The following is a 22584-nucleotide window of genomic DNA, read 5'->3' as shown; positions in this document are numbered from 1 at the left end:
ATGAATAATAGGGGTGCTCACTTCAGCAGCACATATACTAAAATTGGAATGATACAGAGAAGACTAGCATGGCCCCTGTGCAAGGATGACAAGCAAATTCGTGAAGCGTTCTATATTTAAAAAAAAAAAAGAATAATAGGGGCCAGAGAGATAGCACAGCGTAGGACATTTGCCTTGTACGTAGTCAACCCAGGACAGATGGTGGTTTGAATACCGGCATCCCATATGGTCCCCTGCGCCTGCCAGGAGTGATTTCTGAGTGCAGAGCCAGGAGTAACCCCTGAGCATTGCCGAATGTGACCCCAAAACAAAAACAAACAAGAATAATATTGGCTATGACTTTTTATAGTTAGCTGTTGCTGTCTTAAGAAGGTTCCTTCCACACCTATTTTGCTGAGGGTTTTAATCATAAATGGGTGTTGATTGGAGAGTGTCAAATGCTTTCTCTGTATTGATTGATATGATTGTATATTTTAATCTTTCCTTTTACTGATGTGGTATATGATATTGATCTATTTGCATATATCGAACCATCCTTGCATACCTGGATGCAAGCAACTTGATTATGATTTATAATTTTTAATGTGCTATTGTATTTGATTTGATAAGATATTTTTGAGGGTTTTTTACATCATGTTCAAATCAGTGAGATTAATCTGTAGGTTTTTTTTCTTTTGTTAGTATCTCTGGCAGCTTAGGGAATTAGTAAATGTTAGCTTATAGCTATATATATATATATATATATATATATATATAGCTTCAATATTTTGGAAGACTTCAAGGATCACTGGTAGTAATCCTTCTTTGAATGCTTGATAAAATTCAACCGTAAGCTCATGTAGTTTCTCAGGCAATCTTATAAGCATTCCTGTGCATTTGTACATTGAGAGGAAAGCTGAGTGTATAGTATACCATGCCATTCCTCTGATAGGTGCTTGGCTGGGTCTACCAGAATAAACTTTGTTGATTTGCTGGGCTCTTTAACTTTCCTGTGCGAGACTGGAAGAGGAAAAGAGCAGCCAAGCTGGGGACTGTACTGACAATTTTATCAGATAGGTTTTTCTGGGGCTCTTTCCTCTGCAATTAACACCTTTAATTAAAAATAAAACAAGCACATAGCTGTTCCTTCTCTTTTCTAGCTTTCACAGAGAATCATTGTGGCATTGTTCTTGATTGCATGGCCTGGTGATATTTGAGCAGAAAGTGCAAATTGACAAAGGGACTGATGACATCATTTCCAAAGAGGATTTCTCAAGGGGAAGGACTGAGACTAGAATAGAACAGCCATCTGCTGCCAGATGGACAGAGCTCCACTGAACTATGACTCTGGGGCCAAGGCTGGCCTCCTCTGTGTGTTTGCACTTTGGGACACCCCTTATGTCATTGCTCTCCACTGGTTCATGCCCACCCTAGGCTACCCATCCCTGTAATGCCCAGGCATACTGTCTGAGCCAAAGGAAGCCAGCAGCACACTGTATTCATGCAGTGAGGTGCCACCTCAGCTTCTCTGCAGTGAAACACCCAAATTAATTCACTGTTGTTCACAGCCTTCCAACTGAGAAGACTTAGGACCATTCAGAGTGTGCTAAGTGCAAGAGACAGAGGTGAGGAGAGGTGGATTTTTCTGTCCACACTCAAATGTCCTTGCTTGATTTACCTGACAGTTCATTCTCAGGGGAGGTGAGGGGCCAGGGAAGGGTCTTGGATGGTAGAAAGAAGAATGATGAAGCTCCTTTTTTAATTTAGAAAGAAAAACTACTGCTTTTCACCTTCCCATATAATTGTTTTCTGTGAAAAAATTTCTTTTCTGCTCACACTTCTTAATATTTCTTTTTCTTTTTAATAATTTTTGCCATTCTCTTCCTTTTGTCTCCGCTTTCCACCTTCTACCCTTTCACCATTTATTCTTTGAGAATTTGAAAATACAGAGTGGAAGAAGACACCAAGTGGAAGAGGACACCAAATTTCTTTCACTTCCCTAGGTGATAGTCTCTGTTTTAATCAAGAAGTGCAGGATGGAACATTTTTTCCTGCAGGGTGGAGAACATTTGCTTTTTCTGATCCCCAATTTGTAGCTATCTGATGAGAGCAGGCCTATGGCCAAACAAGGGGTGGTTTTCTTTCTCCAAACACTCAACTTGTTCTTTCAATCCATCTTCCTCTAATACCCACCAGTGTACCTTCTTTTCTCCTTCTGTGAACAGTGTGGATGATCATACCTTCATTTATGCTACAGCTTAGCATTAAGATGAAGTCTGTTCACTTTGGTTTATATCACCCATCTTGAGGAAAGAGTCACTTCTTGCCTCACATCTCTCAACCTCCAATTTCGGCATGTCTATATCTTCCTGTTTGCTTACTTTACACTTGAGCCCCCAGTATGAGCTTCTTACTTCTTCATGTTTTGAATACTTTAAAGTAATCAGTGTATTATCCAATGCAAAGAATCTCCAGGAGGTATAAGAATGTAGGGCCCCTGAATTGAAAGGAAGCAAAGTGATGTTCATGATACCCCTTCAGTACTGTACTATAAACCATAGTGCCTGAAAGAAAAATGTGAAAGGAGAGAGAGAGACAGAAGAAAGGAGATAGAGAGAGGAAAGTAAGGAGAGAGGAGAGGAGAGAGACAATAGATAGATAGATAGATAGATAGAAAGAAAGAAAGAAAGAAAGAAAGAAAGAAAGAAAGAAAGAAAGAAAGAAAGAAAGAAAGAAAGAAAAATAGATAGATGATAGATTGACAGAGAGACAGAGACAGAGAGAGACACATAGAGAGAAGAAAAGTATCTGTCATAGAAGTAGACTGGGTGGAGATTGAAGACAGGAGGTTAACTGGGGAACTTGGTGGTGGGAAATGAACACTGGTGAAGGGTTGGGTGTTAGAATGCTGTATAACCAAAACTCAATTATCAGCAACTTTTAAACTCTGTAACTCATGGTGGTTAAAAAAAAAAAAGAATCTAGGGTCTCTGGAGAGCCAGGTATTCTGTATTATAATATATTGAACTGGGGGCTGGAGTCATAGCACAGAGGATAGGGTTTTTGTCTTGCACGTGGCTGACCCATGTTTGATCCCCAGCATCCCATATGGTCCTCTGATCCTGCCAGGAGTGGTTTCTGGGCATAGAGCCAGGAGTAACCCCTGAGAACTGTCAGATGTGGCCCAAAAGCAAAACAAACAAACAAACAAAACCCCCCCCCAAAATAAATACACACAAAAACATTGAACTGGAAGTGAGAACAACCAGCCCCAGCTTTCCAATAACTTGCTTAATAAATCACTCTCTTTCTTTGAGTCTTAGTTTTCCCATATGTTGCAAGTGTTGGTACTTGCACAGACATAGTAGTAGGTGTAGCTATTTCTCTATATTGTGACCCAAGCCAAACCCTAATCAGAGATATTGTCTTTTATGAAGCAATTGGCTAGACAATTGGTAGGGCACTCAGAAAATATCGTCACATTTGACATGCTCAACTTCTCCCAAAGTATGCCTGCAACCACAGCTGCTGATCAAAGCTGTAGGATGAGTTCTCAGAGAATGTACCATGAGCCCTGACTATATATATCCTAGAGCCAGTAGCTGAGGTTCCTTCAACTTGTTTGCAGAGTGAAAGGGGCTTTATTACTTGAAATTTTAGGATCTGGTCAGTTGGAGTAGCTGGTGAGGCTTGGATTCCTAGTAAGTCTCTTGATTGCAGACTTCTCCTTTGTTCCTCTTAACATATACCACTGAACATTGGGACACTAGACAGAAAGCTTGGGATCAGCTTAACCTAGTCCTGTTCTGCCAATTGTGCAGGACAAATCTTGTGGGTGAAGAGATTTCACAGAAGGCCCTAGAATCCTGGTTTGGGGCTGTGTGGTCACATACTGCTCCTTGGGATTCTCTTTTTCTAGAGATTCCATGTTAGGAAGATTCTTAAGAAGGCTTATCCTTCATGTTTTCTTTGGTTTCGGGGCCATAGTAGGAGTAGGTCTGGATTTACTCTTGCCTCTGTGCTTGGAGATTTCATTCAATGTTCAGGGGACCATGTGGGGTGCTGGTATCTGAATCCAGGCCTCCTGCATGCAAAGCATGTGCTACAGCCCACTGAATGATGTCCTAGACTCCTTCATACTTGTTTTTATTACTATTCTGGGAAATACATAGAGTAAGGATCTAAAAAACATTTTTTTACTGATCATAAAAAACAGTACATGTTCATTGTAGAATTGGGGAACATAAAAATAATTTTAGGCACAGAGAAAGATCACTTAAGCATTCTAATACTTTTTTATATTTAGATAGTCTAATACATTGTCTTCTTTATATTTAAAGAAGATAACAAAACCAAGATGTATATGTCAGATGTCTGTCTTAAATTCAAATTCTCTATCATTACATTGGGAACATCCTCCCTATGTTTTGAACTATTTAAAATTTTATTTAATAAAAATAATATATAATATTTTAATATTTCATAATAATACATGTAATTAAAATTTAGATTGATGACAGTTTTTGCCACTAACAGTTATGCTGTCCTTGTGTCTCACTTTTTTTTTTTTTTTGGTCAAACTGAAGATTTTCTCAGGAATAATTTCTAGAAATTGGGTTTCTGGGGGCTGGATGATAGCACAGTGGTAGGGTATTTGCCTTGCATGCAGCAGACCCAGCACAGACCAGGTTCGATCCTCAGCATGCCATATGGTCCCTCGAGCCTGCCAGGAGTAATTTCTGAGCACAGAACCAGGAGTAACCCCTGAGTGCCACTGGGTTTGGCCCAAAAACCAAAAAAAAAAAGAAAAGAAATTGGGCTTCTGACCAAAGGATTTAGACAATTTTAAGGTTCTTGTTACTTAATATAACAAGAGTTATTAAGTTTGCATTTTGGTCTTTGATCCCTATGTTGTTTATTTGCAATAGTGGTTGATGCCTGACTGTCTGAGGTATCTCATTTGAAAATTAACTTTACCCTCACATGGGGAAGATATTTTAACTATACCCCTGAGTCTGTTAATTAACACCCATGACTGCAAGTTTCTGAAGGACTGGCTAATTTATTTGACCTTCTATAATACATACCTGGATCACAGTGTGGGCCTAGAAAGCGGGAAGCATTAGATTACCTTGGATTGACTTGAGGGGGCAGCCTTCCTTACAAGAACATGGGGGAAAAAGTGCTCTATTACTTGTCAGATGAGAATAAAGCATCTGAAAACACATTGAAAACTGTTAACAGTTCTATAAATGTAATGTGTTATTATTAGGGTTACTTTGGATTCAAACAATAATGCTGATAGGATTACTAAGATATTATATAATGCTTTGGCACATTAGATATTGATATTTGAATGAGAGCAAGAAACAAGAGAATATTTACTCTGTCTGTGCCCACCCCTCATTATTTTAAGGATAAGAAAACTAAGGCTCAGAGAATGTAGTTATATTACCTCATTTCATACAGTAGACTAAATCTGCCAGCTAGGTCTCCTCTCCTCTCCCCTCCCCTCCCCTCCCCTCCCCTCTCCCTTCCCCCCTCCCCTCCCCTCTCCTCCCCTCCCCTCCCCTCTCCTCTCCTCTCCTCTCCTCTCCTCTCCTCTCCTCTCCTCTCCTCTCCTCTCCTCTCCTCTCCTCTTTCCTCCCCTCCCCTCCCTTCCTTTCCTCTCCCCTCTTCTTCTCTCCTCTCCTCTCCTCTTTCCTCCCCTCCCCTCCCTTCGTTTCCTCTCCCCTCCTCTCCTCTCCTCTCCTCTCCTCTCCTCGCCTCTCCTCTTTCCTCCCCTCCCCTCCCTTCCTTTCCTCTCCCCTCTTCTTCTCTCCTCTCCTCTCCTCTTTCCTCCCCTCCGCTCCCCTCTCCTCTCCTCTCCTCTCCTCTTTCCTCCCCTCCCCTCCCTTCCTTTCCTCTCCCCTCTTCTCCTCTCCTCTCCTCTTTCCTCCCCTCCCCTCCCTTCCTTTCCTCTCCCCTCTTCTTCTCTCCTCTCCTCTCCTCTTTCCTCCCCTCCGCTCCCCTCTCCTCTCCTCTTTCCTCTCCTCCCCTCCCTTCCTTTCCTCTCCCCTCTTCTCCTCTCCTCTCCTCTCCTCTTTCCTCCCCTCCCCTCCCTTCGTTTCCTCTCCCCTCCTCTCCTCTCCTCTCCTCTCCTCTCCTCGCCTCTCCTCTTTCCTCCCCTCCCCTCCCTTCCTTTCCTCTCCCCTCTTCTTCTCTCCTCTCCTCTCCTCTTTCCTCCCCTCCGCTCCCCTCTCCTCTCCTCTCCTCTCCTCTCCTCTTTCCTCCCCTCCCCTCCCTTCCTTTCCTCTCCCCTCTTCTCCTCTCCTCTCCTCTTTCCTCCCCTCCCCTCCCTTCCTTTCCTCTCCCCTCCTCTCCTCTCCTCTTTCCTCCCCTCCCCTCCCTTCGTTTCCTCTCCTCTCCTCTCCTCTCCTCTCCTCTCCTCTCCTCTCCTCTTTCCTCCTCTCCGCTCCCCTCTCCCCTCCTCTCCTCTCCTCTCATCTCTTTCCTCCCCTCCCTTCCTTTCCTCTCCCCTCTTCTCCTCTCCTCTCCTCTCCTCTTTCCTCTCCTCCCCTCCCTTCCTCTCCTCTCCCCTCCTCTCCTCTCCTCTCCTCTTTCCTCCCCTCCCCTCCCTTCCTCTCCTCTCCCCTCCTCTCCTCTCCTCTCCTCTCCTCTTTCCTCCCCTCCCCTCCCTTCCTCTCCCCTCCCCTCTTCTCCCCTCCCCTCTCTTCCTCTCCCCTTCCCTCCCCTTCCCTCCCCTCTTCTCCCCTTCCCTCCCCTCCCCTCCCATCTCCTCCTCCCCCTCCTCTCCTCTCCTCCTCAGGTATGATTTCACTGTTTTTTGTTTGTTTGTTTGTTTTCACTTTTTTTCCTTTTTAGGCCACACCCTGTGACGCTCGGGTTACTCATGGCTATGGGCTCAGAAATTACTCCTGGATTGGGGAACCATATGGGAAGCTGGAGGATCAAACCAGGGTCCGTCCTAGATCAGCCTCATGCAAGGCAAATGTTCTACCGCTGTGCTCCAGCCCCTGGCTTCACTTTTGTTTTATTTTCTGTCTTTGGGCTACACTTGACTCTGCTCAAGTGATAGATACTGGCTGTGCGCTTGGACCATATGTTGGTGTTGAGCATTACATTTAGGTCCACTTCATTCAAGACAAACACTACCTCTCCCTGTACTATCTCTCCACCTCCTGGTTTGAATGTTTTGTCTGTGTATTTTGAGGCCACACCTAGCAGCACTCAGGGTTTACTCCTGACTATGTTCACAAAGATTACTCCTTGCTGGCTAAGGAGACCAGATGGGATGCCAGGAATTGAACCCCGGTTGGCCACTTTGCAAAGAGCATACGACCTGCTTGTACTATCGCTTCAACTCTGACATAACAGTTTTTCAAAATAGGGATTAATCTAAACAGTATTGTGGGGGTAGGAGGCCTGGGTCTACTCCTTATGACTCAGCCTGGTAGTAATAACCTTGATATCTCAGTATTTTGGCCCAGCGGTGCTCTGGGGTAGGGCATGAAGTACTAGTAATTAAATTCATGATTTTGTATAAGCTAGGCTTGTGCTTTGCACTTTTGTTATCACCTCATTCCCTGTCTAACTTCTTATCCAAAGAATGTTTATACCTTCATGTTATATTACACATATTTTTCTTTATATGTCATTGTAAAAAAGAATAGATGGATTCCTAGGACATTTCAGACAGTTTGCCTCTTATTTAGTGAGCCCGGATTAATGAAAGTTATAGCATATACACACGTTTTTTCCTTTCTTTTCTTGGTCTCCAAGCAGTGCTTAGGAGGTCTGGGGCCCAGGGCTTCTTGGCCATTTGAGCTGGTAGTTTAATATTAGAGTACAAGGACATGGTGATACTCTGTCCACTTGGATGGTACCTGAGGCTCTCCAGGGCTGCATCCAGCAATGCTTGGGGGATTATCTGGTGTAGGGAATTGGACTAGGTCAGCCACATGCAAGGCATGTGCTTTAACTTCAGTACTCTCATTTCTCTGGCCTCATACTGCAATACTCATACTCAGTGGTAGTGTACCACCGACCTTCTGCATGCAAACCAAACGCTTTACTTCCATGCTATCTCTCCGGCCCCCAAACTTTTCTTTTTGTAAGTAATTTTTTTGTTATAAAATTTGGGGGCTTAATACAGTATTTTTATTTTATTAGAAACTCGGTTGTTGAGATTACACAATACATTGTTGGTTTCTAATTTCTTTTTCTTTTATAGTTAAAATGTTATGTAGTCCAAGACCTAATAATTTGTTTGTGTTGGAATTGCCAAAGACTTAAGGGTCTTAATGGAGATAATAACATTCACCCAAACCCTAGTCGTGGCTACTCACTATCTCATCAAATTGAAGTACACCACTGTGGTAGTTAATGTCTACTAATGTCAAAGCAGTGGGTCTTACCTGAACAGGAACTGTCAGATATGTGGACTCGATAGGACAGTGAATTAAAGATAGATGATACAGGCTATTTCTTTTCTCCTAAATGTGTAACTGAGTTGAATTCTATCTGGGCTGGCAGCTGGGAAGCAAGCTAAGCTAATATTTATCTAGTTTTCTGTTCTGAATTGTTTGAGAGATGGTTCGGTTTGTTTGAATTTGAGCATCCATTAATAATCAAGAGAGATTGAAAGCTCCTGTTTTGTTGAGTACATATTTACCATGTGTTATATTACCTTTTATTAATATAGTAGTTTAAGCAATGTTCAGGGAAAATTAACCATATATTTATTTGATTAGTATTCCATCTTAAATTATAGCAAGGATCTCAACTCTTAAAAAAAAGTTCTAGCATTTTCTATCATGCAATTCTGAAAAAAAAATCACTTGAATATTGTTAAATTCTTTGAGCATATGATTTAGGGGCTGAAGTGATAGTACGATTAGTAAGGTTCTTGCCTTGCATGTAGCTTCAATTCCTGGCACCATGTATGGTCTCCATTAAGATAAAAGCTGAATGATTTGTTTATTTTTTATTTATTTATTTATTTATTTATTTATTTATTTATTTATTTATTTTGGGTTTTGGGCCACACCCAGTGACACTCAGGGGTTACTCCTGGCTATGCGCTCAGAAGTCGCTCCTGGCTTGGGGGACCATATGGGACGCCGGGGGATCGAACCGCAGTCCGTCCTAGGCAAGCGCAGACAAGGCAGGCACCTTACCTATAGCACCACCGCCCAGCCCCGAATGATTTGTTTATTACTGTTAATGTCTCAACTAACTGGTCCCTTCTTTTACTATTGTAACTCTGGCATCTGTGGGGATTATTTAAACTTGATTTTCTCAAAGGGACTTGATGGCTTTAAAACTGAGAACTGCCTTGATATTTAAATCCTTAAAGTAAATTTAGTTTTCTTTGCCTAAGGTTAAAAGCTTTTATTTACTTTTTTGGGGGGGAGGCACATCTGCGAGTGCTCAGGGTTATTCTTGGCTCTGCACTCAGGAATCACTTCTTGCAGGGAACAGGGTACCATATGGATGCTGGAGATTGAACCCTGTAGGCCATTTGCAAGACCTACCTGTTGTACTATCTGGCCATACATACATGACTTTTTCATGAAGGAAAGGGTTCATTTGCTTGTTTGTTTTGAATTTAGGGGAATTTAGGTACTGTCTTAAAATTTAGGTACTGTTAATTCTGTTAATTTGGTGAGTTACTGCAAAAATCATTGTCCTTTTTTACTATAAGAAGTCTGAAGTTCGGAGAGATAGCACAGTGGCGTTTGCCTTGCAAGCAGCCGATCCAGGACCTAAGGTGGTTGGTTCGAATCCCGGTGTCCCATATGGTCCCCCGTGCCTGCCAGGAGCTATTTCTGAGCAGAGAGCCAGGAGTAACCCCTGAGCAATGCTGGGTGTGGCCCCCCCCCCAAAAAAAAGAAGTCTGAAATTGGGTCGGAGAGATAGCATGAAGGTAAGGCATTTGCCTTTCATGCAGAAGGATGGTGGTTCGAATCCCGGCATCCCATGTGGTCCCCTTTGCCTGCCAGGGGCGATTTCTGAGCATAGAGCCAAGAGTAACCCCTGAGCACTGCCGGGTGTGACCCAAAAACAACAACAAAAAAAGTCTGAAGTAACTTCACTGGATGATTTTAACTATTGGCTACATAAATGAATACTAGAATCTGTGGCTCTTGGGTCCTGGTTTTGTGCATTTTTTAATAGAAAGACGGAGCCAGAGAGGTGGCGCTAGAGGTAAGGTGTCTGCCTTGCAAGCGCTAGCCAAGGAAAGATCCCGACCGCGGTTCCATCCCCCGGCATCTCATATGGTCCCCCCATGCCAGGGGCAATTTCTGAGCGCTTAGCCAGTAGTAACCCCTGAGCATCAAATGGGTGTGGCCCGAAAAAAAAAAGCAACTTAGTGCATATCATTTTTTTCCCTCAGTATGCCACTTTGATGTCACAGGATGACAGTAAACAATCAATACAGATTAAAATGAGAGAAAATCAATGGAAACTAGTAGTGAATTAGAACAACATTATTAAATTTACAACCTTCCAAGCACAAAGAGTTGTATAAGATTCCATTTGAAATGAAAGATGATAGAAATGAACTATCTTTAGATGGATTTATGATTAACCATTTGTGTCTTTTCTTTTGTGACCCATCAAACCTCAAATCATATCTACAGGAAATTTGCTGTTATAGTCCAGCTGACTTTTTGTTATTATTTTCTTCCTTAGCATTTAACATTTTGCACTGTGCTAGAAGAGAATTGTATTCAAGCCATAAAATCAGACCTAACTTGGATTTCTGTACTTTACCTTAGGAAAATAGATATTTTTAAATTAAATGTATTATCTTATATCTTAGTTGTACTAAAATATTAACGTAATCATTCAGTATAGCCTTTGTCGCATGATTGTTTTTAATATTTTGAGAATATAACTATTCCTTAACTAAGGCCTCTGACTGAATTATTGAAGCCAAGGCATTGATTATTATGTTCTTCCCAATCCCAGCCAATTGACTTAAAGTTGCTGTTCATCTTCATCCCTAGTCTCAAAATAAAAATAATAACTTCAGCCAGCAACTGAGCTGCTCAGGGTTGATATCTCCAGCTAATGGTACAGTCTGGAAATGTCTCTGGATTCTTGTACTTTCTTATTCTTGGGCCCTCATGCCTTCCTCTTTCTGGGATATTTGGAGCTCAGCAAATTCTACTTTAAACAATCACTCTGTATGTTATCTTCACATATTTGTTTTTCCCTTTATTTATTGAGTGACCTCTGCATAATTATTATCCATTCATCCTCCCTCTCGTCCTCCTTCCCTCGCTTCTTCTTTCCTTCCTTCCCTCCCTCCTCCCCTCCCTCCCCCTTCCTTCTTCCCTCCCTTCTTCCTTCCTTCTTTCTTTCCTTCCCTCCCTCCTTCTTTCCCTCCCTCCCTTCTTCCTTCTTTCCTTCCATCTCTTCTTCCCTCCCTTTTTCCCTCCCTTCCTTCTTCTTTCCTTCCCCTCCCTCCCTCTTTTCTTCCTTTCCTCCCTTCTACCCTCCTCCCTCCCCCTCCCTTCCTCCCTCCCTCCTTCCCTTCCTCCCTCCCTCCCTCCCTCCCTCCCTCCCTCCCTCCCTCCCTCCCTCCCTCCCTCCCTCCCTTCCTTCCTTCCTTCCTTCCTTCCTTCCTTCCTTCCTTCCTTCCTTCCTTCCTTCCTTCCTTCCTTCCTTTCTTCCTTCTTTCCCTCCCTTCCCTCTCTCCCTCCCTCCCTCCCTCTCTCCCTCCCTTCTTCCCTCTCTCCCTTTCTCCTTCCCTCTCCCTTCTTTCTTGCACTCTGATTGTGCTGAACCCTGTGATTTCCCCAAATGTGGGAAATTCGATTGCGTAATTTGTGGTAATGGGTGACTGCATTCACATTCTCCCCTGGGTGGGGTGGATACAGAACAATGTTTGGTACCCACTTTCCTTGTCTTTTCCTTAGCTTAAAGGGCAAATTTTCTTTTATATTTATTATTTATGTTTTTTTTAAGTTTTCTTTTTTATCTTGTTTAAGTATCTTTCCTAATTTTCCTTTTTTAATTTATTAATTTATTTTTCTTTATTTTGATCAAAGTGGATTACAAATCTTTCACAGTAATATTTTAGGTCTATACTGATATTGAATCAGGGCGTTCCCACCACCAATATTGTCCTCCCTCCACCCCTGTTTCCAGCATACATCCCACATCCCCCTCTTTTACCCCCCCAGGCTGCTAGTATAGGTGGTCTGCTCTGTGTCTAGTATGTTGTAACTTGGGTAACGATTCTGTTGTCATTAGCTTTGGATTTGGTGCTTAAGTTTGATCCTTTTTTTTTATTTCTACTTAATGTTCATATGACTGGTCTTGTTACCCTCCATTATTTCCCCCTTCATTAGTGGGGCAAAACAAGCTGGTTCAAGTTGTGTGGTTCTGTTTGAAGGAAAGAGGAAAAAAATTAAAAACAAAACAAAGCACAAAAGAATAAAACAACAACAGATTTTCTTTTTGGTTAATATGCAGCCAGTGGGAGATGCTAAGACAGTGGTTCCCAAACTTCAGCACACAGAACAGTTACCTGGGGTTTTAAGACACTGCTGGGCCTCAACTCAGGACTTTTTGATTCAGTGAGTCTGGAGTAGAGACTGTTAACTTGATTTCTTGGAATCATAGTGATAGTATATGGGTAGGGTGTTTGTCTTGTAAGCAGCCAACCTAGGACCCCATACAGTCTCCAGAGCCCTGCCAGGAGTAAGTTCTGAGCACTGCTGGGTGTGGCCAAAAAACCAAACAGGACAAGACCAAAAAAAAAGAAAAAAAGACTTGATTTCTTTTTATTTTAATAATATCTTTAAGCACTATGATGACAAACATGATTGTAGTTAGGTTTCAGTCATAAAAAGAATATCTCCTTTCACCAGTGCAACATTCCCACTCCTAATGCCCCCCATTTCCCTCCTCCCCCACCCTCTGCCTGTATTCGAGACAAGCATTGTACTTCTCTCACTCATTAACATTGTCATGGTAGTTGTTAGTGTAATTATTTCTCTAACTGCACTCACCATTCTTTGTGATGAGCTTCTTTTTGTGAACTGGTTCTTCCATTCCTCATCTCTATTGTCTTTGGACATTATTACAATAATATCTTTTTTTCCTTAAATATCATAGATGAATGAGACTATTCTGTGTCTATCTCTCTCTCCCTCTGACTTATTTCACTAAGCATAATAGTTTCCATGTAAGACTTAATTTCTTAACAACTAGTGCTAGTGGCCTGAACATTAAGTGGCCTCTATGTTGTGCTATTAGACAATATTTTATAATCTGTTCTTTGGCCCTGAATACTTTAAAAGGCCACTTTGTGGCATATGAATTGGGTCCAGTCTATTGCATTTCCTTCTTTAGTGGGGATGATATGACTTGTAGCCTCAGATTTTTAAGGACAGAAATTGTGTTTTATCACTTGGCTTCTCTAGCTCTAAGAATAACTAAGGTATATTAATAGGCTCTTAGTGATTCTTGGGTGTGTGTTTATGGGTGAACATGACTGTGTTACAAGGCTTGGTATGTTTTCCTATAAGACAAAGGTTCTGGAAGCTGAAGGGATAGTACAGTTGGTAGGGCACTAGCCTTGTATGTGACTGACCTAGAATCCCATTGTTCCCCTGAGTACCTCCAGGAGTGATTGCTGAGTGCAGAGCCAGGTGTGGTCCTCAAACTAAATATTATACAATATATAATATCTGACTTTCATATATATGATTAAGAAAAAGAGACAGAAAGAGAGAAAGAAGAAAGGAAGGAAGGAAGGAAGGAAGGAAAGAAGGAAGGAAGGAAGGAAGGAAGGTAGGAAGGAAGGAAGGAAGGAAGGAAGGAAGGAAGGTAGGAAGGAAGGAAGGAAGGAAGGAAAGAAAAAGGAAAGGATCTGTTTTATGGATGAACTATGTTTCTCTGTGTGTCATTCTATTCTGTGAAGTAGGCATTATATTACTTGCCTCCTGTGCTTTCTGCTGGTATCTGATTTTTTGGTGTAGGTCAGCAGCTTCATCAAAGGTATTACTATTATTTTTAGAGACAAAGGAGAAAATTGTGCTCTGGGTAAGCTTTATTTGGCAGTCATATCAATTGGTCTTTATAATACTCTCGTTAGTCTTTAAAAAAAATCCAAAGCAAGTGACAAACGGTAGCTGTTTCAGGGAGTGTCTGTGATGATATTATCGAGTAAATTGCACACGCAGAAGAAACAGGTGCAGTGCTGAATTGGGAGACTAAATGGCTCAGGAAATAACGTATTAGTTCTTCCTCCTGACTGTTCTGCCTGCTCTATAATTGAGAGTGCAGCAGCCCATCAGGCAGAGAGAGAGAAAGAGAGAGAGAGAGAGAGAGAGAGAGAGAGAGAGAGAGAGAGAGAGAGAGAGAGAGAGAGAGAGAGAGAGATGGATGATTGAAGTCTTCTCTCTTTCATTGACTTGCATTGAGAATCTCATTAATGTTGACAGGGCTCTGAGACATCCTCCAAATCCAACCCTTTTCATTTACAGATGGTCAAGAGGCAAAAGTCACCTGAAAGCATGTGTACTCACTAGGTAGGAATTTGGATTTGAGTTCTTTCCTGAGGATGTTGGCCTGTACTTTCCTGTTAAACATAATGCCTCTCCCTTTACTCATCTTGCTCAGTGACTGTTAGCCCCCTGTAATACCTTTGGGTTACCTTTAGGACTGCATAATTGGGGAAATTATAAGAATATAATTATATGCTTTGGTGGGAAGGCTTCAAAGGCCATTTTATGGCAGGTGGAGTGGACTCAGTCTCTGATCTTAGTGTTGTACCTTGATCAGACAGATTGGAGAAGCTCAAGTTGGGAAAATGGTGAGGTTGGTATGATAGTACAGTGGATAAGGTTCTTGCCTTGCACATAGCAAACCGAGGCTCAATCCTAATGTTGAATGATCTCTGAGTGCAGAGCCAAAGTAAGCCCTGAGCATCTCTGAATGTGCCCTCCCTTCCCCAACAACAAAAAAATTGGAAGTGGAGTTAGTAAAACTTTTGGATTGCTCTCCATACTCTGACCAGTCCCAGCTCCTTCCCTATTCCCCTGTGCTTGACTTCTGTCCTGTAGGTTGATTGTTTCTATAGGGTTGGGATTCAGCCTTGCTATTCTCACATTTTTCTTCACTCTTGAAAAGTCAGCATGAAACTTTTTGTTGAACATCTACTTTGTGAAATTTGCTTGACCCACATCATAATATTTATTTATTTATTTATTTATTTATTTATTTATTTATTTTTTGGTTTTTGGGCCACACCCGGCGTTGCTCAGGGGTTACTCCTGGCTGTCTGCTCAGAAACAGCTCCTGGCAGGCACGGGGGACCATATGGGACACCGGGATTCGAACCAACCACCTTTGGTCCTGAATCGGCTGCTTGCAAGGCAAACGCCATTGTGCTATCTCTCCGGGCCCATAATATTTATTTCTTACCACATCTCTGAAGCATTATCTCTTTTACAGTTGAGAAAATTGAGACTCACAGAGATCATTGTGACCTAGCTAGGACGTAGTGGGCTGCAGTTAATATTTGAGCCTATTGAGCTCCATAGTCCACACTTTCCCCACACTTAATCTCCCATAGTTTGCTCATAAATCCCTGCTCTTTCATTTGTTCAGTGAATATTTATTGAGTTCTGCTCTCATCAAAGTGGCTGGAAAGGCATTCCCCAGTGGGTAAATATATAGAGTGTTAATAAGAAGATGATATTGGGAAAATATCCTTCAGGCATAACCAATCTAAATGATTAGGTAGGGCTCCTTAGGGAAGAAACAGTTCAGCTGAGAGACCTGTGCTGAGTGAGGCCTTGTGCTAAACCTCAAGGAAGGCTAGACCTTTGGGGAAAGGGTGAGCAGTTGTGAGGTGATGTTTTGCTCCTTCAAATCCTTCTCCAATTGCATGCCTGCCTCTCATAGTGCTGACATGCAATGGATGTCCAGTGAGTGTTTGCTGACTGAGTCGGTGAATGGATGAAACAGCAAGTGAATGGCACTACCAGAAGCCCATCTTGTTCCTTACATAACAACATAATAAGTGACTTAGAGTGATTTGTATTTCCATTCATGATTTCTTTTAGCTCCTCTTTCTGTTATTTTGGTTTCCTTGCTATGTTATGAATGTCATCACACGTGTCTTGCTTTTCCATCTCAGCCATGGGATGACTCTCTTCCTCAAAGAGAGCTAAAGCCGAGCTGCCCTAATATCCTCTTAGTGGCTGCCTTGAGCATGAAGTTGGAAATAGCGTCAGTGATTTGATTTTTTTTCCTCTAGGGATCTGGCAATTGAAAAATAAATCTAGAAAAAGCCCCAAAGGAGGTTTTTCTTGGGGGCATGAGAGATGACAGCACCAGTTATTGGTGCATTTTGACAACGCAAAGTTATATAAGTGTTTGAAAAATAGAGGCTATTCCACCAAAATCAGCTTGTCTTAAGTGCTTTTATATTCACAAAAGTGGGTGGCTCAGAACGGTTCTGTAACTCCACAATTTGCAAATTTCTCATTCATGACAAAGAGAAACAGAATTCTATAGATTGAGGTTAAGCAGATGTTAATTTAAATAATGGATATGTACTGGGTACTTTCATGTTGCATTTAATAATGAAATTATAAACAGAATTGAATTGCTAAAGAATAAATCCAACTTAACATTTCCAGAAAGAGTAACCTAGATCATTACAGAACCAGAAACAGGTGAGACTACACTGCCTGTGAATGAACCTAGGATCAGAAAAAACTTTCACCTAGATATAACTCTCTGAGATCTCCTGGATCTCTATCTGTTCCAGCTTCTGGCCTGAGACCTAGGCCATAGTTCACATCTAATTTGAAGACATTTTGATGGAAACTGTTAAAAAGCAAATGATCTTGGTTCCTGCTTCATTTTTCACGGTTGAACCATTTCTTCATTCCTTTATTTCTTAAATCACTTCACTCCAATGGCTGAATGACTTTTCTGTGTAGGTCATTGTAGATACAGGGATAAGGTCACAGTCTTCTCATCATAAAGGTTATAATGCCTGGGGGAGAAGATAAGAGTGTGCCATACAAGAGAGTTGGGGTGTTCGGGGAGAATATTTGCGGTGCTTAAGGCAACAGTGATATGAAGAGAAGCTATCTTAGAGAATGTGAGCCTTCACTTTGAAGGTTAAGTGAAGAGGTCAGCTCTCAGGCTCAAGGCGAGTCTCTCCATGAATGAGGAGCAGGGTTGCAAGTGTTCACTTACTTGGTCCTCAGCTTCTTGGTATGTCCCTTCAGGCTTTTTAAGGGATAACAGAGGTCATTGAGAGGCCTGTTGTCTCGCCCCTTTACATTCTGTGTAGGTTGGAGGTCTTTTAGTTTGATTTTTTTTTTTCCGGAGGCTAATTATAGCTGTAGCTGACAGCTTACAGACTTTTTTTTTAGAGGTAGATATCCATTTGAGAAATGTTGTTATATAGCTCCTCAGAAAGATCCAGTATGAACTGGAGCATGACATCTTCTGCAAGAAGCTGGAAGAAGAATGCAGCTGTCATAGGACCTGAGTGAAAGCCCATTTGAGACTTCTTTCAGAGTTTCTCTGAGTACTTGGATGGTCAGAAAGCCTCACTGACAATGTATGTCATTATTGTATTGAGCCTCTGACAGGTGCTACCAGGTGTTTCAGATCTGGGCTCTGAGGATTGTGAATTATTTTTCCACAGGAGGCTTAGAACTTAAAATGGGCACAGTGACTATGGAGCGTGCCACAAGTGAGGGATCCATTCTTAACTTGCTGATGATCTGCTTAGTCATTAAGTAAGTCTAAACATCCCTCTGAGCCATGCCAGAGATTCAGGCAATTGAATAAGACTGATTTTGCCACTCGAGCAAAGGTAAATCATTTTTCAGTTGGCTGGGTGTCCTTAGAGAGGTGTAAGCAGTGACTCATTGGAGGCCACCTTCTGGGTCACCCCTGGTCTGAAAGCTTGGAGGCCTGAATGAGATGGTTACAGCTGGCCCACCAGTCACCAAGCAGAAGCTGATCTGCTTCTTCTGGGTTTCAGTATTTTTGGTTTGTACTGTTTGCAGTTCACACATCTCCCTTCCTTTCTCTTGCTCCATGGAACTGACTTAATGTGCTTCGATGTCCCTAGACATTGAACCTCTTTCCCACCTCAGCCTTAACATTGGCCCAGGTATTGTTCTATGTGTGGTCTTGCCTATGGTTCCACCTGAGAGCCAGTGATGAGGTGCAGTCCTGGGACAGATGGGGTCAAGAGGGGCACTGTGGTGTCAGAGGTGACCTCTCTGTGGGTGTTGAAGTGCTGTTCAATGCCTACTGAAAGCATGCCAGGACAGAAAGCACTCAGGATTCGCTAATGCTCAATATATGGTTCGACTTCCTGCATAATTATCATTTTTAAGTCATTTCATCTAAAGACTTCAAATTTAGAGACTCTAAGTACTTGAGCGATATTTTGTGGATCACAGCTGAGTTTAAAAGGCTCTTGTAGTGTTTCTCCCCAGCCCATATTATTGGCCAGCTGCTGCTAAGCCCATTCACTCAGGTCCTGTGACAGCTGCATTTTTCTTCCAGCTTCCTGCAGATGTCATGCTCCAGGTCATCCTGGATCTTTCTGAGGAGCTGTAGAACAGCATCTCTCAAACTTCAGTGTGCATGCAAATCACTTTGGAATCTTGTTAAAATGCAGATTCTGTTTCTGTAGGTCTGGCAGTAGGTCTGCTCAGCAATTCTAACAAGCTCCCAGGTGATGGCCAACGCTATGGTCTGGAACTCCCCTTTCAGTAGCAAGGAAATTGCTAGTCTGTCGGGCATAAAAGCGGCCCAGAAATGGATCACCATATCTCATCGTGTGACTATACAAAAGAGGACCAGTGCTGTGGGCATACAAGCAAGGTGAATAATTTTACAGGGTTCAGTAGAAAGCATGTCAGAAGAGACAGAGACCCAGACATAGAGAATGACTTGTTTGAGGTCACAGAGTAGTTTTGTAGAAGAAACAAGGACTAAATCTTATTAAGTACCAAAATGAGCAGTACTGACCTCGAAGGGGTGCTGGGACAATCCATGGTATATGTAGTTGTCTTGTGTGCATTGGAGGGGGCTCTTTCTAGTTGCTCATGAAAGGTAGATAGATTTATAGGGGGTTCTGAGGGACTTCTTTCTTTTCTGTAAAGGGGATAGTAAATCAAATACCCCTTAAAACCTGAGAACCAGTCTTAAGTAGTCACTTGTGTTCTAGACACAAATAATCTAGTTATATTTCCCTTTGTGTTCCACTGCTAAAAAGGATAGACGTCTAAAGAGTTTCCTACCAGGTTTTGAGCAATCTCACTAAGTTTAAATCAGAATTGTAGTCTGGACTCATGGGAACCCTTCTATTTTAGGTTTTAATAATGTTTTCTGTGGTGACCTCTAAATATTTTAGAAGAATTTCTTGAGTTTGGAGAGGTTAGAGCAGGGAAGGTGTTTATTTTTTATGCAGCTAACCTAAGTTTCGTCCCTGGCACCATATATGATCTCAGCACTGCCCGGGTGATTCTTCAGCATGGAGGCAGGAGCAAATCTTGCTATGTGGTATAGGGAACATACTGGGGCTGGGTAAGGGAGGTTTGATTTAGAGCTCCTATCAACAGTCTGGAATTGTGTGAGTAGCACAGCAATCAGATTATGGCTGTGAGCAGTAGTACTGTAGTCCATCCAGAAAGTCCTGAAAATGGAGCAAAGGTGCATTGTACAGACAGCTCAACAAGCAGGCAGCTTTTCACTTGTTCTCTCTCTGCCATGTGTCATTAGTGTGCTGGATGTGGAACTGCAAGTCAGAGAGGAATATGGAAATGATTTATTGGGAGTTCAGGTTTCAGGAATCTTCCAGATTCTCTCATCAGGAGAATCCCTGTTCTCAATGTAGGACTTTGGTCTTGGAGTACTCATTTTCTAGGTGAGCTGTGGAAAACAATGTTATATTTGCTGGACCTTGGACAAAAAACACAACAGGATTTCTAGAGTTAGACAGATGTCCAGTGATAAAAACTAGGGAACAAAGCCAGGTTACAAATAACAGTACACAGGGGCTGGAGAGATGACATGGAGGTAAGGCATTTGCCTTGCTGCAGAAGGTCAGTGGTTCGAATCCTGGCATCCCATATGATCCCCTGAGCCCGCCAGGAGCGATTTCTGAGCGCAGAGCCAGGAGTCACCCCTGAGCGCTGCCAGGTGTGACCAAAAATAAAAAATAACAGTACACTTAAGCTTAAGTCTTGAGCACCTAAACTGTGAGTACTTAAATGTGTTATAACTGAGGACAGGAATGACTGTTCAGAGATATCTTGGGACTGCTGCTAAACCTGTAGGTATCTGATAAAAGCATGAAGCCCAACTCTGTGCTACCAGAAGGACAGAGTCATACATGTTCATTTGCACCCTCTCAACTCTGTGACAATAATTTTATGGTCATAGAAAGTACATTCTAGAAGCTTCTCAGACTCGGGCTTTTCTAAGGCTTTCAGAGGTCATTAAGAGGGTATCTGGTCCCCACTCCATCGTCATTTATACTTGCATGTTCCTCATCCTCTTAATGTAGTTGGTGTGAGCAAATATTTCATGTTTCAGTGGGAATGTGACCATAACACATTCATCAGGTTGCAGTTAGTTAATATCCAGTGACAAGGTTTAAAAAAAAGATGTAGGATCAAAAACTTTTTTGTTTGGAGTGGGGCATACCTGGCAATGCTCACGGGTTGCTCCAGACTTTGCACTCAGAAATCATTTCTGGCAGTACTCATAGGACCATAATGAGATGTTGGAGATTGAACTTGGGTTAGCCACACGCAAGGCAAACACCTAACCTGCTATACTTGCTCCAGCCCCCCGTTTCTCAGGTTTTAATCACAATGTGGGTGTTGTCCATTGAAGGGGACCATGTGGAGTACCTGGGAGCTCCTTAGGAAACATGTATTGACTAAGTAGATGTAGACAAAGTCTTTTATAGTTTGCATTATACCCATTTCATGTTGAGAAAGCCCAGTCTCAAGGTGCCATCATTCTCTGGAGATCTCATAGCTGGTCAATGGCAGAGCTGACCCTAGAGCTCAGATCCTTTGAGGTGCTCCCTCATCTTTTGTCTTTGAAGACATGTCTCAAAATGCACATAGGTGTTGCCCATTGTTTTGTGTGCTTGAGTTTTGCACTGATAAAACAGATACTCTTTTTTTAATGCAAAACTTTTTTTAAAGGAAGTGTGCCTCTCTCTGTGCATTTTTACCAAATTGAGCCCTTGGGTGTCTTTATTTTTAATAAGGAAGAAGCACTTGGGTCTGGAACAGCTGAACCAAGCACCATTGCTGCCTACTCATTAACTCTGTCTAATTAGATTGAAAGCAGGGATGGAAGCAGAGACAACCATTTTGTGTTTCTCAGGAACGGTCATGTGTGTTCTGAAACTTCCATCCTCCCAGGCTTCCCTCCAGGAGGCGGTTAGAATGCAGACGCGAGTATATTTATGTTCAGTGTAGAGGGGGAGGGGGATGCAGATACAGGTCAGACTTACTTCTGGGATCTGAGAGACTTGGTGATTCATGGCATCTTTTTGTTGGAGCAAGGACATGTAGGACAAAGAAGCTATCACGTTTTTCTTTAGGAACAAATAAAACAAAAACCCTTTCCCTGAAGGGTTTGGGTTTCTATAGATGGCTTTAAACAAAAGATAGACCCGAAAGGTGCTGTCGCTAAAATTTGGGCCTCATCTTGCAGGTGAGTTTGCAAAGGACTGGCCCTGTTCCAGTCCTGTTGGTGGTTTTGTCTAATTGTCAGTGGTGACTCTGACCTCTGGGGATGCTCCGACGGTCAGAACTTTGAGTTGGAATTTTCCATGTTTCATGCTCTTCTGCTGTTGCACAAGTCAAGGTAGTGTGGAGAGCAGGCGATTTATCTGACTCAGAAGTTCAGAAACTTATTTAGCCTTCTGCTACATTTCCAGAAGAAAGTTACAGTTTCCCTGGGAAATTGGCCTTTATTACATGAACCAATAGGTAGAGCCCCTACCCTTGACCCCACATTGCTTCTGAGGCCACTGCCACCTTAATAGATGGGCCCAGGATCCTCCTGGGGAGCAATGCCACCTACTTTAGGGAATATTTACATTCCTAGGATGGTGCTTCAAGTAGTACCAAAGGCCAGGTGTCATTTTTCTGAGATTTCTTTCATTCCCCACTTTGAGGATCCCTTTTTTCCATTCCCATCCACCCACCATTGACTTCCCTGTTCTCAGTGTTGTCCCTCCCTACCTTCCACACAGCCAGTAGGTCAGTGTGCCATCCATTTCCTGTTATATCTAGAAGACTGTTTCTTAAGAATCTATCTCCTTGGGAAAAAAAAAGAATCTATCTCCTTGGTAGGAACTGGGTACTTTCTGGCACTGCACCGATGGGCCAGTCACTGCTGCTTGAAGCTGTCTTGGCAGCATACCAGCTTCTCTGTCCTTGCAGTGTTTGGTCCCAGGATTCCTTACCCTTACCTACTGTGTGCCATTATATATATATATCCCAACTTGATCAGGTATTTCCTTGATGACATCTTTCTTTGTTTTTTATTTTTTAAATTGGCTTTTAA

The 22584-nt window shown here is 42.3% G+C and overlaps 1 protein-coding gene and 1 non-coding gene across 2 annotated transcripts in view; both read left to right on the top strand.

Moving 5' to 3' along the window:
• Window positions 1–22584, top strand: part of SERGEF (secretion regulating guanine nucleotide exchange factor) — a 286373-nt gene that overhangs the window by 102829 nt on the left and 160960 nt on the right. The gene's annotated exons all lie outside the window — the stretch shown is intronic.
• On the top strand, window positions 14–120 carry LOC126019800 (U6 spliceosomal RNA). The gene has a single exon (XR_007499422.1). It is a non-coding gene; the product is annotated as a U6 spliceosomal RNA (small nuclear RNA).

Source organism: Suncus etruscus, chromosome 9, assembly GCF_024139225.1.
Source record: "Suncus etruscus isolate mSunEtr1 chromosome 9, mSunEtr1.pri.cur, whole genome shotgun sequence".
Classification (NCBI taxonomy): Eukaryota; Metazoa; Chordata; class Mammalia; order Eulipotyphla; family Soricidae; genus Suncus; species Suncus etruscus.
This window is presented reverse-complemented; position numbering and strand designations above follow the sequence as displayed.